Source organism: Octodon degus, unplaced genomic scaffold (assembly GCF_000260255.1).
Source record: "Octodon degus isolate 3935 unplaced genomic scaffold, OctDeg1.0 scaffold00273, whole genome shotgun sequence".
In the NCBI taxonomy this organism is placed as follows: Eukaryota; Metazoa; Chordata; class Mammalia; order Rodentia; family Octodontidae; genus Octodon; species Octodon degus.
In genome coordinates this window covers 120996-133612 of record NW_004524849.1, presented here as the reverse complement: position 1 = coordinate 133612, position 12617 = coordinate 120996, and the positions used below count along the sequence as shown (strand labels likewise).

The 12617-nt window shown below is 39.7% G+C and overlaps 1 pseudogene; it reads left to right on the top strand.

The window, feature by feature from the left end:
* The first annotated feature begins 3922 nt into the window (after positions 1-3922).
* Positions 3923-5295, top strand: LOC101583246 (annotated as a pseudogene).
* Positions 5296-12617: the final 7322 nt, after the last annotated feature.

Here is a 12617-nt window from a genome sequence, read left to right as displayed (position 1 = left end):
AATGGGGAAAAACTGAAATCTTTTACTCTTAGATCAGGTACAAGACAAGGATGTCCTCTGTCAGCACTTCTATTCAATGTAATTCTGGAATCATTAGCTACAGCCATTAGACAAGAGAAAGAAATAAAAGGAATAAGAATTGGTAAAGAAGAAGTTAAATTATCATTATTTGCAGATGACATGATACTTTACTTAGAAGATCCAAAAAACTCCACCAAGAAGCTACTAGAATACACAAATTCAGTAGCATAGCAGGATACAAAGTCAATACCCAAAATTCAATAACATTTCTCTACACAGATAACACACTGAGTGGGAAATTAGAGAAACAATACCTTTTATAATAGCACAAAGGAAAATAAAATACCTTGGAATTAATCTAACTAAAGAAGTTAGAGACTTTTTCAAGGAAAATTACAGTACTCTGAAAAAAGAGATCATAGAGGATTTCAGAAAATGGAAAGGTAGTCCATGCTCCTGGATAGGAAGAACCAACATTGTGAAGATGGCCATACTCCCAAAATTGCTGTATAGATTTAATGCAATCCGTACCAGACTACCACCAACATACCTCACAGATCTAGAGAAATTGTTTCTAAAATTTATTTAGAACCAAAGAAGATGTAGAATAGCAAAGGCAATCCTGGGCAACAAAGACAAGGCAGGAGGCATTACAATTCCTGACTTGAAATTATACTACAAGGCTACTGTGATAAAATCAGCATGGTGCTGGCAACGAAATAGACCTGAAGATCAATGGAATAGATTAGAAGACGCTGAAGCCTCTATGAACACACTCAGCCACCTAATCTTTGACAAAGGGGCCAAACATACTCACAGGAAGAAAGATAGCCTCTTTAACAAATGGTGCTGGAAAAACTGGCTCTCTACATGCCGAAAACTCAAACTTGACCCAGGTCTATCACCATGCACTAAGCTAAAGTCAAAATGGATTAAAGATCTAAACATTAAAACAGAAACACTAAATCTCCTGGAAGAGAAAGTAGGAGGACCTCTTGAAGACATAGGGGTAGGCAAAGATTTCATGGACAGAAATCAAATTGCACGGGAAACAGTTGAAAGAATTAACAACTGGGACCTCCTCTTGAGAAGCTTTTGCAATTACCAACAAAGTGAAAAGACAACCCACAAATTTGAAAAAAAATCTTGACAATTAAGTACTGAGACAAAGGGCTGCTCTTCAGAATTTATAAAGAAATAAAAAACACTACGGCCCCAAAATTTAAAGACCCAGTCCAGAAATGGGCATCTGAGATGAACACACACTTCTCAGAGGATGAAATTAAAGCAAATAAATATATGAAAAAATGCTCCACATCACTAACCATCCGTGAAATGCAAATTAAAACAATGAGACATCATCTCACCCCAGAAAGAATGGCTATCATAAAGAAATCAACCAACAATAAATGTTGGAGAGGCTGTGGGGGAAAAGGAACCCTTTTCCACTGCTGGTGGGAATGTAGACTGGTGCACCTGTTACGGAAATCAGTGTGGGGACTCCTTAGAAAACTAGGACTGGAAATTCCATTTAAACTAGCTATTCCCCTATTGGGAATTTTCCAGGAGGATCTGAAAACATCATATCATAGTCATATGTGTGTCTGTTTATAGCAGCACAATTTGTGATAGCCAAATCTTGGAAACACCAAGAGGCCCATCACCTGAGGAATGGATGAAAAAGATGTGGTATCTTTATACAATGGAGTATTACTCAGCTATAAAGAATGATAAACTTGAAACTGTAATATTTAAGTGGATGCCACTAGAAGATATACTCATAAGTGAAATAAACCAGATGCACATGTGTAAATATCATATACTTTCCCTAGTGTAAGAACTCAAAAGAAGAAACACAAATAGAAAGGTATAATACAATTAAAAGGAAAGCAAGAACTTGAGGACTAGACAATGAAGAGAGGGCAAGAAGAGCTAGGAAACATGACAATGTCAAGCCATACAATTATATGTACAAGATGGGTAAGGCGATGATCCTGAGAATCTTCAGAAGATTTTTGAATCTAGCAGTTAATTGGAAGGATTCTCACCCTAACTATATCTACTGACATCTGTGAACTAAGCAACTGCACTGAAGATGGTAATTTGTAATAGTAAGTTTATGCTTAGAGTGCCTGTCATTCTGGTCTTCTGAATACGTGCTGCTTGCCATGACACGCCAGTTGCTGCCATGCTGTCTCTCGGGTAGATGTTTAAAAAGGAAGGGGGTGGTGAATGAAGGCAGGAGACAGGAAAAGGAGTGTTGCAGGACTGTCCTGCAACAATGATGTATATGGTTAGATTTCTGGACTTACGTGTAAACGTACATAATTGTTTATTCCTATTTTTTAAATATATCTTAATTTTTAAATTTTTTTGTCATATTCTGTAGGAACTTAAAAGTTTAACACATCAATACTTGATACCTGTTCCATGTTATGCCTAAGATGTTTGATATTCCGACAGATAGTGAAGTTAAGCTCAACAGCCTAGGTTATATGGCAATAACAGTAAGCTTTTCTTCTAGAGGGTTAACAACCTAAGTTTGCAGACCAAAAATCAGAAAAAAAGGAGGGCCGCAAGGAAAGCCAACATTTTGGCCCTAGCCTTCCAAGGTCAATTAAGACTCATGACATATGGGAATTTGTACTGTAACATTATGTAACTCAGTTATGTCCCAAATTTTCTGATCAAGGAGATTATGGGGCCTAAGAGGAAAGTGATCGATGATGCAGAGTGTGCCTTAGGAGTGTCACATGGAGAGAAAACATTCTCTCAGGCTGTCACAGAGAGCAAATTGGCCAAGTGATGGCCGTGATTTATCTACATAGCTGACACTGACAGAGGATCTACAATCTGAGGTACAGGGTCTCAAGTTAAAACCTAAGGAGATCTGGCTGACCTTATGAGACCCAAAAGCTACAATTCTTGTTACATAGGTCTTCCTTTTTCTTGGTCTTAACCATCCAGCAGAAAAGTATAAAAATGAAGTATAAGAAGTAAAGCCATGTTGTTAGGTTGAGCTGTAGGGGATTCAGGTCAACAGCTTCTGACATTGCCAGTCAAGCTGAAGACCCAATACTATTATGGACTACTTGGACTATTTTGGAATATTTTGCTGAGTTCACACACCTATAATATTTAAATGATGGAACTAAACAATAAAAAGGGATACAGATGAATGACCATTTTGTATCTGTGCATTCAGAATGTTTAGGACAGTTATACAGCTACAATTTCTTAACTCCATGAATAGAGCGATTTGTTCTAATAGTGTTTGTAAGTAGGATATCATGTCTGCATCTTGTACAACAAATAACCACTAGGAAGACGGTATGGCAATTTGTGAATTATTGAAACTGTCCTACCAATTTGATTTGAAACTGTCTCATTGCTTTTTGTTTCTCAATAAAATTACAGAAAAAAACAAAACAAAACCCAAAAGCCAGCTATCCCTGGAACACACCTCTGATAGGTAGCTGTTTCTTAAGGGTTCTAAATACCAACAATGAAGCTACTTGCCATAGGGAATTTACAAACACCAACCTAGGAATTAAAATTAAAAAAAAAAAGAAAATAGAAGACACTTAACAGAAGATGCGGAGCTACGGAGATAGCTCTGTAGAATAAGCACTTTCTTGGCAAGCACAAAGGCCTGAGTTTAATCCTCAGTTCCACGAAAAAATTACATAAATAAAATAAAATAAGAAGATGCATTAACATACATCCAGCTTACCAAAGACAAATGAGGTGGAACAATCCAAAAGTCACACACCTGGCTTCTCTAAAGTGTTAACATCAAAAATAATGAAGCAGACGAATGAGGCTCTGGAAAAAAAAAAGTCAGAAATGATTCTGCAGATAACCACAGAGATGGTGATCATAATGAAAGACATGCTAGTTGATGCTAGAGCAGATACAGATAAACCAAAGAGGAGAGAAAGGGCAGCAGGGCTTGTTGGCAGTGCCCTTGTCCTACGGACTAGTGAACCTGAACGTGCTGTGAGGTGGTGCATCGTGAACTGCACGAATTCCTGGACAAGTGCGCAGGAAGCAAGGTGGATAGTTTGGCATGAGTACCTAACAGGACTGGCCTGATTGCACAGTATTCACTACTTAAGGAACATGAAGTGGAAAAAATGTTCACACTTAAAGAAGTCGATTGCCGGCAGCTGATGTCAAGAATATTATTTTTTGTGTCAGACTCAGGCTAGAATTGATGGGTATACTTGCTGAAAATGTGCTCAGTGAAGACAGACATGGCCCAGGAAGAGATTTCCACATCTTGTTTGTGCCAGCCATAGCTTCTGCGTGAACAGCAGTTAAAGGACCCGGGTGTTTTGGGATCCTTTATTCACAGGGAAGAGTACAGTTTATATCTTATTCCATTTGACAGGGATTTCTTATCCATGGAGCCAGAGGGCTCATCCAAAGAGCACTACCTGGAGGACAATCACACAACCTGTACCATGTGGCCAAGGGGCTGATGACTGCAAGCTCTGTATGGAACAATCCCCTGGATCTTTGGGAAAGGGGATTGTGCCTGGCAAGTGGCCATCATGATGATCAGGATGAAGAGAGTTCACAGGAAGCCAGAACTCAGTATTTCCTGTTTTGATAATCTCTTCCTGTTTGATCGAAATGGGGATTTAATGACATCACTGGCTACTCAGGTCACATATGAAGGACTCACTGATGAACTTTATGGCATTCAGAAGTCATATGAAGTTACTCGCGGAGAAACTTGCGCCTAAGAAGCAGGGTGACGGCAGGAACTCCCCAAGGAGGCCAAGAAGCTGCAGCTCTACTCAGCAGAGAAGCTCCATGCAGAGATCTGAGACAAGAACTTCAGTGCGGTGGGCTCGGTGCTTAGTGAGAAGGCCAAGATCATCTCTGTGGCCCTGCAGAGCGCACAATGCCAAGGCAGTGGGGGGATATCAAGCAATTCGTGTCCCAGTTGCCCCACAAGCTGGCTGCCTGCAATTCGCTCTCCATCCACACCTCCATCGTGGAGATGATCAAAGATGTGACCACTTCTGAGGACTTCTTTGATAAATTAACAGTGCAATAGGAGTTTATGTCTGGAATAGACACTGATAAGGTCAACAACTATATTGAGGACTGTATGCCCAAAAACACCCACTTATTGTTAAGGCTGGTTTGCCTCCAATCCGTGTGCAATAGTGGACTCAATCAGAAAGTTTTGATTATAAAAGAGAAATTCTCCAGACCTATGGCTATGAGTACAGCAACCAAGTGAAAACCAAGTCACTCTGATATTTTTCCTCGGGGGTGTAACCTTTGATGAAATTGGTGCCCTGCGCTTTCTGTCCCAGCTGGAAGATGGAGATGCAGAGTATATCATTGCCACCACTAAACTAATGAACAGGACCAGCTGGATAGAGGTGCTAAAGGAAAAACCTTTATAGAGTGTTCCAAAATTTGGCAGGTGCACTGCACAATAAACTGCCTTTTTGAAGAAGTTACTAAAAGGAAGGGAAACCCCACAAAAGAAACAGGAATATGAAAGTCATTACTTTGGGGTCTGTTTCCTATACTACTGTTTTTTCCTTCCTTCTCTTTTGTGTTCTTAATTACTTGAAGAAAGAAGAGGAGGATCTCCCTGGGTAAAGACATTTCTAAGCTCAGGATCATGAGAGGCCTCTGGGAATACAGCAGGGATCGTGGCGATGGAGAACCCTTACAGCCTCACAAATGAACACAGTTCTTAAAGTAGGAGAACAGAGACTGAGGAGGTCAAAACAAAAATAAAAGTGGAAAGTCCAAACAAATAAAAAATAAAACAACAGAGGAGCTTAGGGAAACTGATGGAAACAATGAACATAGCCAACATAGGAAAAAAATGGGGGAAAAAAAAAAAAAAAAAAAGAAATGGGATCCATGAAACAGATTCCAACAGATATCCAGGAGAGTAAACATTCCATTGAAAGTATATGCTGTAGGGCTGGGGAGACAGCTCAGTAGAATAAGCACTTGCCTGGCAAGTGCAGAGTCCTGAGTTCAATCCCTGGTACCACAAAAAAAAAAAAAAAAAGAAAGAAAGTATATGCTGTACAGTGAGCCAATGTGAGTACAGAATATAAGATACAGAAGACCCAACTGCAGTTATTACAGCTAGCAAGCATGCAAAGAAAGATTTCATAAAAATAGCAAAGGGCCACAGCTGCTAGATGATGCAAAGAAGAATAACATAAGTTTCTTTGGAGTCAATGAAACAGCAGGATAGTGCAAATGACATTAAAAAGAAAAAAAAAAAAAACTCTTCACTGAAATCATTGCAAAAAACTTTCCATGTTGGGAAAAAGAATTTTACATACAGATTAGTGAGGCATATAGTACTGCAACTACTCACGTTAGAAAAAATCTACACCAAGGCATTTAATAGACAAGATTCCAGAAATTCAACACAAGAACAGAATATTAAAAGCTGCTGGAGAAAAGACAAAAATCACTTCTAAAGGAAAGCCTTTCAGAATCACAAGAGACTTCTCAACACAGACCCTCATGTTAAGGAGAGCTTGGAGTGAAGTATTTCAAACCCAAAAAGAAAACCTCCAAACAAGATTGATGTTCCCTGCAAAACTATCTTTCAAAACTGATGGAGAAATAAGATACTTTCATGACAACACCTGAGGAAATTCATGAACACCAAATCAGCACTCCAAAATTTTCCAAAAACATCCTAAGAAGAGATAACAAGGCTACAATTCCATGAATTGCAACAGAATGAATCTAACAGGCAAGGCAAACAAAGCCAAAAACAGCTAAATATCATGACAAGGGTAAGTCATATCCATTATAACCATCCATGTTAATGATCTCAATTCACCAATCAAAAGAAACAGACGGGCTGGTGAGATGGCTCAGTGGTCTAAAGCACCTACTTAGAACAAGCTTAGCAAAGCACAGGGAGCACGGTTCAATCCCCCAGCACCACATGCCAGGCAAGGCACACACTAAATAAATAAATTTTTTAAAAAAGAAACAGACTAGCAGAATAGATCAAGAACAAAGACCCAACTGCATACAAGAAACACATTTAATCCAAACAAAATTTTACAGATGGAAAATCAAAGGATGGAAAACAATATTCCATATGACGGAAACCCAGAAAAAAGCAGAGGTAGCTATTCTATTCATAGACAAAGTAAATTTCAAGACAAATTTCAAGGTTAATAGAGACAAAGATGGTCACTACATCCTTGTAAAGGGAACAATCCAAGAGGAAGAGATCATAATCATAAATATAGTGGCCAGCCAGATAGCTCAGTGGGCTAAAGTACCTGCTCAGGCAAGCATAACAACCAGGGCTCTATCCTGGGTGTGCTATGCTGGTCCTGCCCTCAGGAAGCACTGAGATGGTCAATGACACTGGGCATGGTGCTATGCACCTGTAATCCCAGCATCTGGGAGGCTGAAAACAGGAGGATCACTGCAAGTCTTATCTGTGTAGTGAGACCCTGTAGACCCTGTACTAAATACATATCATAAATATATATATTCAATATACCAATATACCCAACTGTATAAAACAAACATTAATGAACATGAAAAATCAAAAACAAATATAATTGTAATGGGGAACCTCCATACCCCACTCTCATAAGTAGACAGATCAACTAGACCAAAAAAAAAAAGAAAAAAAAATCAACAATGAAATATTAGCACTCAACCAAACTTATGAACAAATGGCTTTTGTAGATTTCTACATAGTGTTCCACCTTACAACATCAGAATACAAGTCTCAGCTGACAATGGTATGTTCTCCAAAATGGATCATCTATTACTTCTTAGAACATGCTAAAGTACATGCAAGGGACTTGAAATTATCCTATGCACATTACCTGACAATAGTGCAATGAAACTGGAAATCAAGGGCAAAAGAAACCACAAGACCTTCATAAACACATGGAAATTAAGTAACACTTTCCTGAACAATGAGCCACAAATATAATTAAAGAAGAAATTAGGCTCTACAATTAGATAATAATACAACACACAAGAACTTATGGCACACAATGAAAGCAGTCCAACAAGGAAATTTATGATGGTGAATACACATATCAGGAAAATAGAACAAGCTCAAATAACCTAATTTTTTTTTAAAATCATCTTAATGTCGAACCTCAAGCATCTAGGAAAAAAGCAAGTTGAGCCCAAAGCTCATATGAGAGAGAAAATGGTAAAGATCAGAACAGAAATTAATGCAGTGGAGACTAAGAAAACAATACAAAGAATCAATGAATTTAAGAGCTGGTTCTTCAAAAGATTAAAATTGACAAACTCTTAGCCAACCTTATCAAAAAAAGTAAAAAACCACTCAAATCAATGCAACTGGAATTAAAATGGTCTATTACAATTAAAATTTAAATGATCTGACAATAGATCCTACAGAAGCCAGGTCAAATATACCTAGAACTTAGTCTATTTTTTTTGGCTGGCTTAGCCTGCCCTGAGGGCAGGACTGGTGTGGCTTGTGGTGCCAGGGAGTGAACCATGGTCTCCTGAGCCTGCCTAAGCTTGCCTAACAGGTGCTTTAGACAGTTGAGCTATCTCACTGGTCTTATATTCTTAAAATTTTATTTATTTGATACAGGGTCTTGCTGCGCAGTTCAGACTTGTAGTAGTCCTCCTGTCTCAGCCTACCCAGTGCTGGGATTACAGGCATGAGCCACCATGTCAGGTTTTGGGGCTGGTATGGTGAGTCCGGACGGCATGTGGTAATGGGGATTGAACTCAAGTCCTAGTGTTTGCCAGGCAGATGCTTAAACCACTGAGCTATCTACCTAGTCCTGGAACTTATATTGTAATATGATGGAAAATGCAGGAGAAATGGAAGGATTGTAAGATACATATGAATTACCAAAGCTGAAACAAGATATAAAAATTCTAAATAAATCAGTATCAATGAAATGAAAATGTAAATGTACTAAAAAAGAAAACTCCAGGCCCTGATGGATTTACTGTTGAATTCTACAAGAAATTTAGAGAAGGGCTGAGGAGATAGCTAGATAGAATGAGCCCCCGCCTGGCAAGTGCAGGGTTCTGAGTTCAATCTCTAGTACCAAAAAAAAAAAAAAAAAAAAAAAAAAAAAAAAAGAGCTTGAGACATTTCTAGGCAAAAGGATGCACCTTGAAACCATGCTCTTAAGTGAAACGGACACACATTTGTAAATAACATTGTTTCTCTGGTGTAAGAAATAAAAAAATGTAAGGATCAAAACACCTAATAGATACTGAAAAATAGGAAGAAAATGTTCAAATAGGAAGGGGACTACAGAGGAAAAAGGGGACAGTAAGGGAAAAGAAAAAAATGAGCAAAGAAGTAGAAGACTGAAACAAAGCTTTTGTAAATGGGGAGGTAAGAAGTAGTTGAAGTGAGGGTAAGGGAATGAAGGAAAAAAGAATCAATTTATATCACATACAGGTACAACTTCGCTATAATCAATGTGATCCTTAATTATACCTAAAATGTACCAAAAAACTCAATTAAAAAATGAGAAAAGTAAGACAAATGATCCTATCAAGGAGTATCAAAAAAGTACAATTACATAAAAGACAAAGAGCTGGGTGTGGTGGTCCATGCCACAAGATTACAAGTGCCATAATCCTAGTACTTGTGAGGCCCAGGCCGGAGGATCATTGCAAGTTCATGCCCAGCCTGAACTGCATTATCAAGACCCTGTCTTAAAAGTACAAGGGGGTGGGGTGGGGTGGAACTTGGACACCAAAATAAGGGGTAAAATGGAAAAAAAGCTCCAAGCCGTCAAAATATCAATAAAGCACAAAACATAAAAAAAGGAAGCATTCAAAAAAGATTTCCTCCATCATTTTGAATGAATGATTTCCAGGGTCTGCAATATTGAAATTTACCAGCTGTGTGGGAGTAGTAGTGAATCATTGCTAAAAACTATTTTGTTTCTACACTCATATTTTTGTGAATGAATGCTGGGTCTGGCCCTGCCTTTTCCACGGCATGTGGTTGGTCAGTTTCTGCCTTAGGGACACAGTCACTAAGGTGGATTCAGTTTCTCAGTTCTATATAACCAAAGGCATGGCTTTTTCTGCCCAGCTTTACAGCCTGTGAATACCCACCTCTGGTCCAAAAGTTTCTCTGTCCATACACACCAAGCTGTGGCAATCGTCCAAGCCAAGCTGTATTTCTATTCAAAAATCGATAGGGAAAGCAAGCAGACCACTGAACTCTGTGCTAGACATAGGCAATGGAACAGATTCAAGCATATGTCGCTGGACTTAATGCCAGCACTTTCGTACTTAGACCACTCTGAAAGCCACACAAAGCCAGCCTGGCTTACACTGGGCCCTGGTGACTCCATGGCCTGAACTTAAAAACTTTTGTGTTGGGGCTGTTATTAATCTTGTCTGCACCACGATGCCCAGTCACTGTGGTATAACAACATCAAAAACTGTTTCATAGTTCAGACTTAAAAATTAATCCTCAAATACAGTGGGTGCAGCACTAGATTTCAACTCCAGCCTGCCTTCTCCCTGGGGTTGTCGTCTCTGCCATACTAGTGTCAGTAGATCTTTTTTTTTTTTTTTTTTCCATTTTAAAGCATTTGTACAGTCTTGTTATCCAGATTGGACTCGTGACCCTGTTTTCAGTCTTCCAAGTGCTGGGATTACAGGCGTGGGTCACCACACCCAGACTTGGTCACCAGCTCAGGGTGGGGCCGGCATGGCATGCAGGACTGGGGATCAAACCCTGGTCCCTGAACTTGACAGGCACTTAGTTCTGCTGGCCCCATGAGGTAGATCTTCCTTAAAGAAGGAAGTGAACAGGTAACTCCTTTCCACAAACTTTATCCCCAACCCTTCTCCCACCTTTCACACTTTTATCTCTTAAACTGGAGAAACATGCATGCAGCTCTCCTTTTGGGAACTCTTCCCACTGTGTAACATGTTTTCATTTTTGGTGGAGAAAGGGTCTTACTAGGTACTAGTCCAGGATAGGCTCAAAATCAATTTCCCCCTATCTCAACCTGAGATTACAGGTGCATGTCAGGCCTGGCTACAACAGGCTGTAAAGGGAACACTGTCTTGAAGCAGCCCACAGGGGAATGGTTAGAGAAGTTTGAGACTTCACAGTATGAATGCCTCCAATCGCTGAATGTAGCAGCACACATCTGTAATACCAGTACTCAGTAAACTGAGGCAGGATGGTTGAGCTTTGAGAACAGTCTACACTACAGTGAGTTCAAGGACAGCTTGGATTGCGTGGTAAAGGACTTTTAGACCTTAGTTTACAATAGTGACAACTGTCTCATCAAAACTGCTGATCCTCCAAATGTGAACAAATGAAAGCAGGAACCATAGGGTTACATCACAAGAGGGGACATTGTACTTTCACACTTTATTACACAACGTGTTGGAGAGGCTTGAGGTAGGACAGCAAAAGATCAACTAAGATGCTGGTGTGGCCTTACGCTGACACTAATGATACCTTGAATAGACATAGCTGGCTTATAAATGTACAAACTAATGAGGTATAGTGTATGTGGTGTAATAAACTTATGATCAAAGAATAGCCGAGCATGCACCGGTGAGATAGCTCAGTGGAATAAGCACCTGCTTAAGCAAGCACAGGGACCAGAGTTCAATCCCTGGCACCATATGCATTAACCCCAGGCATGCTGACCCAGTGAGTCTGGGCTTGGTGGCGCACACCTGTAATCCCAGGGCTGAAGCTGAAAATAGGATCATTATGTGTCCAAGCTGCATAGTGAGACTGTGTACCAAACACATTTAAAAAAAGCTGAGCAGGGAAATACAGGGCATGAGCAGTGTGGACTGGGGTTCAACTGAAAAATGATGTGGTACTTTTCTTCTGTGAAAAAAATTAAGCAGATAAGCAGTAAGCAGTTGTTCATAAAATGCTGTTGATACTTAGAAAGGAAACATCATTTGTAAAAACAGACTTGGAGCCATCAACGTATGCATAGTAACTGGTGGCAGTAGTAGCAGCCCACTGACAGCCCAGCACTAGGGAGGCTGAGGCAGGATCACGGCAAGTTTGAGACCAGCCTCAACTGTGAGACCCTGCCTCAAAAAATACAAAAAAAGGGTCAGAGAGATAGCTCAGTGGCCCAAGTACTTACCTGGCAAGTGCAAAGACCCAGGTTTGATCCCTGGTACTACACGCCAAGCAGGCCCCAAGACCAGGCATGGCAGTGCATGCATGTAATCCCAGCACTGGGGAGGCTAAGGCAGGAGGATCACGGAATAAGTAAGTCTTTAAAAAAAAGGTTAACTGGGGAAGAATCTACAGTGCTTGCCTGGCATGTACAAGGCGCCAGTTGAAGTCCCATCACTGCCAAAAAAAACCCCAAAAAACTACAAAACCACACACATTAAATAAAGAGGTAAAGAAAAAAAAAGATTGAGAACATTGACTATGACACTGAAAGTTTATGGTAGATACCACAATTAATATAACCCAGATTAAGGCAATATGCTTACAACCTGTAATATACTTTGTTCTAATAGAAATCTATGAAAACTGTTTAGAATCTTCTACTGGTTAGGCATGTGGTACGTACTTATAATCCTAGCACAGA